Raw genomic sequence first — 3,788 nt, forward strand, 5'->3', positions numbered from 1 at the left:
GGGGGTGAAGGGGGGTGGGGGGTGAAGGGGGGTGGGGGTGAAGGGGGTGGGGGTGAAGGGGGGTGGGGGTGAAGGGGGGTGGGGGTGAAGGGGGGTGGGGGTGAAGGGGGGTGTGGGGGTGGAGGTGGATGGGGGTGTGGGGGTGGAGGTGGGTGTGGGGGTGGAGGGGGGTGTGGGGTGGAGGTGGAGTGGGGGTGTGGGGGTGGGAGGGGGGTGTGGGGTGGAGGGGGGTGTGGGGGGTGGAGGGGGTGTGGGGTGGAGGGGGTGTGGGGTGGAGGGGGGTGTGGGGGTGGAGGGGGGTGTGTGAGGGGTGGGTGGAGGGGGTGTGGGGGTGGAGGGGGGTGTGGGGGTGGAGGGGGGGGGTGGGGTGGAGGGGGTTGTGGGGGTGAATGGGGGTGAGGGTGAAGGGGGGGTGAGGGTGATGGGGGGTGGGGTGAAGGGTGGGTTGGGGTGGTGGGGGTGAAGGGGGGGTGGGTGAAGGGGGTGGGTGAAGGGGGGTGGGGGGGTGTGGGGGTGGAGGGGGGGTGTGGGGGTGGAGGGGGTGTGGGGGTGGAGGGGGTGTGGGGGTGAGGGGGTGTGGGGGTGGAGGGGAGGGGGGTGGGTGGGGGGGGGTGAGGGGGCGGGGTGAAGGGGGGCGGGGTGAAGGGGGGCGGGGGTGAAGGGGGGCGGGGTGAAGGGGGCGGGGGTGAAGGGGGGCGGGGGTGAAGGGGGGCGGGGGTGAAGGGGGGCGGGGGTGAAGGGGGGCGGGGGTGAAGGGGGGCGGGGTGAAGGGGGGCGGGGGTGAAGGGGGGCGGGGGTGAAGGGGGGCGGGGGTGAAGGGGGGCGGGGGTGAAGGGGGGCGGGGGTGAAGGGGGGGCGGGGGGTGAAGGGGGGGCGGGGGTGAAGGGGGGGCGGGGTGAAGGGGGGCGGGGTGAAGGGGGGGCGGGGGTGAAGGGGGGGCGGGGGTGAAGGGGGGGCGGGGGTGAAGGGGGGGCGGGGGTGAAGGGGGCGGGGGTGAAGGGGGGCGGGGGTGAAGGGGGGCGGGGGGTGAAGGGGGGGCGGGGTGAAGGGGGGCGGGGGTGAAGGGGGGCGGGGTGAAGGGGGGCGGGGGTGAAGGGGGGCGGGGGTGAAGGGGGGCGGGGGTGAAGGGGGGCGGGGGTGAAGGGGGGGCGGGGGTGAAGGGGGGCGGGGGTGAAGGGGGGCGGGGGTGAAGGGGGCGGGGTGAAGGGGGCGAGGGTGAAGGGGGCGGGGGTGAAGGGGGCGGGGGTGAAGGGGGCGGGGGTGAAGGGGCGGGGGTGAAGGGGGCGGGGGTGAAGGGGGGCGGGGGTGAAGGGGGGCGGGGGTGAAGGGGGGCGGGGTTGAAGGGGGGCGGGGTTGAAGGGGGGCGGGGTGTGAAGGGGGGCGGGGGTGAAGGGGGGCGGGGGTGAAGGGGGGCGGGGGTGAAGGGGGGCGGGGGGGTGAAGGAGGGGGTGGTGAAGGGGGGAAGGAGGGTGGTGAAGGGGGGAAGGAGGGTGGTGAAGGGGGGAGGGTGGTGAAGGGGGGGTGGGGTGAAGGGTGGGGGGTGAAGGTGAAGGGGGGGGTGGGGGTGAAGGGTGGGGGTGAAGGGGGGGTGGGGTGAAGGGGGGGTGGGGGTGAAGGGGGGTGGGGGTGAAGGGGGGTGGGGGTGAAGGGGGGGTGGGGGTGAAGGGGGGGTGGGGGTGAAGGGGGGGTGGGGTGAAGGGGGTGGGGGGTGAAGGGGTTGGGGGGGTGAAGGGGGTGGGGGGGTGAAGGTGAAGGGGGTGTGAGGGTGAAGGGGGTGAGGGTGAAGGGGGGGTGGGTGTGAAGGGGGGTGGGGGTGAAGGGGGGGTGGGGGTGAAGGGGGGGTGGGGGTGAAGGGGGGGTGGGGTGAAGGGGGGGTAGGGGTGAAGGGGGGTAGGGGTGAAGGGGGGTAGGGGTGAAGGGGGTAGGGGTGAAGGGGGTAGGGGGGTGAAGGGGGTAGGGGGGTGAAGGGGGTGGGGGTGAAGGGGGTAGGGGGGTGGGGGTGAAGGGGGGGTGGGGGTGAAGGTGAAGGGGGTGGGGGTGAAGGGGGGGTGGGGGTGAAGGGGGGAAGGGGGGGTGGGAGTGAAGGGGGGTGGGGGGGTGAAGGGGGTAGGGGGGGTGAAGGGGGTAGGGGGGGTGAAGGGGGTAGGGGGGTGAAAGGGGTAGGGGGGTAAAGGGTAGGGGGTGAAGGGGTAGGGGGGGTGAAGGGGGTAGTGAAGGGGTAGGGGGTGAGGGGGTGGGGGGGGTGAAGGGGGTTGGGGGGTGAAGGGGGTAGGGGGGGTGAAGGGGTAGGGGGGTGAAGGGGGTAGGGGGGTGGGGGGGAAAGGGGTAGGGGGGTGAAGGGGGTAGGGGGGGTGAAGGGGGTAGGGGGGTGAAGGGGTAGGGGGGCTGAAGGGGTAGGGGTCTGAAGGGGTAGGGGGGTGAAGGGGGTGGGGGGTGAAGGGGGTGGGGGGTAAAGGGGGTGGGGGGTAAAGGGGGTGGGGGGTAAAGGGGTGGGGGGTAAAGGGGGTGGGGGGTAAAGGGGGTGGGGGGTAAAGGGGGTGGGGGTAAAGGGGGTGGGGGGTAAAGGGGGTGGGGGGTAAAGGGGGTGGGGGGTAAAGGGGTGGGGGGTGAAGGGGGTAGGGGGTGAAGGGGGTAGGGGGTGGGGGGGTGAAGGGGTAGGGGGGTGAAGGGGGTGGGGGGTGAAGGGGGTAGGGGGGTGAAGGGGGTAGGGGGGTGAAGGGGGTAGGGGGGTGAAGGGGGTAGGGGGGTGAGGGGGTAGGGGGGTGAAGGGGGTAGGGGGGTGAAGGGGGTGGGGGGGTGAAGGGGGTAGGGGGGGTGAAGGGGGTAGGGGGGTGAAGGGGGTAGGGGGGGGAAGGGGGTGGGGGGGGGAAGGGGGTGGGGGGGGAAGGGGGTGGGGGGGGGGAAGGGGGTGGGGGGGGGGGAAGGGGGTGGGGGTGGGGGGAAGGGGGTGGGGTGGGGGGGGAAGGGGGTGGGGGTGGGGGGGGAAGGGGGTGGGGGTGAAGGGGGTAGGGGGGTGAAGGGGGTAGGGGGGGAAGGGTGGTGGGGGTGGGGGGGAAGGGGAGTGGGGGGGGAAGGGGGTGGGGGGGGGAAGGGGGGTGAAGGGGGTAGGGGGGGAAGGGGGTAGGGGGGTGAAGGGGGGTGGTGATGAAGGGGGGGGGGGATGAAGGGGGGGGGATGAAGGGGGGGGTTGTGTAGAGGGGGTTTGGTCACTAGTTTCCCGCACCACACGCGCAGGCCGGGCTCCTGGTAGATGCGGGCCGGTCTGGGCCCATAGGCCGCCGCGGCGTCTCCGGCCGTTTCTGTCCGAGGCCCGCGTCTAGGCCTGAGCGAAGGCCGATCTTTGCCGTGCCGCTCACCGCCCACCTGAGACAGATAAGAATCACACAGACAGAGCCTCACCCTCCCTCCCTCAACCGATCGGTCGCCCGCCTTCCGCTGTGAAGTCTCCGGGGTAAATACGGATGACGCCGCCGCCCGGGTCTGGGCCTTAGGATCCGACTTTCCAGCCGCCAGCCAGCCTGCGAGCGCGCGCCGACACGCTACTGCGCCTGCGCCTCCCCCTCCGCGGGCGCGCATGCGCGGTTGCTGCAGACTTTGCAAGGCTGGGTCCCAGTCACACACTGTATTGTGCTGTTGGATGGATTGCTGTAGGTACATTCATCCATACCGTGGTAAAAGGTCTGATCTGGTTGTAATCTAGGAAATCTAATTTTTAAAAAAAATCTTTCTTGTCACAAGTAGGCTTAACACTGCCCTGAAGTCACTGTGAAAATCCCCTCGTCGCCACA

At 72.6% G+C, this 3,788-nt stretch overlaps 1 protein-coding gene across 2 annotated transcripts in view; it reads right to left on the reverse strand.

Moving 5' to 3' along the window:
* The window catches only part of LOC140420933 (U2 snRNP-associated SURP motif-containing protein-like), a 113,800-nt gene extending 110,229 nt beyond the window's left edge, over positions 1-3,571 (reverse strand). For both annotated transcript variants that reach the window (XM_072505096.1, XM_072505095.1), the window contains exon 1: positions 3,400-3,571. The gene's annotated coding sequence lies outside the window, so the exon portion shown is untranslated. The remainder of the gene's footprint in view (positions 1-3,399) is intronic.
* Between the last annotated feature and the right edge of the window lie 217 nt (positions 3,572-3,788).

The sequence above is a fragment of the Scyliorhinus torazame genome, chromosome 5, assembly GCF_047496885.1.
Source record: "Scyliorhinus torazame isolate Kashiwa2021f chromosome 5, sScyTor2.1, whole genome shotgun sequence".
Taxonomy (NCBI): Eukaryota; Metazoa; Chordata; class Chondrichthyes; order Carcharhiniformes; family Scyliorhinidae; genus Scyliorhinus; species Scyliorhinus torazame.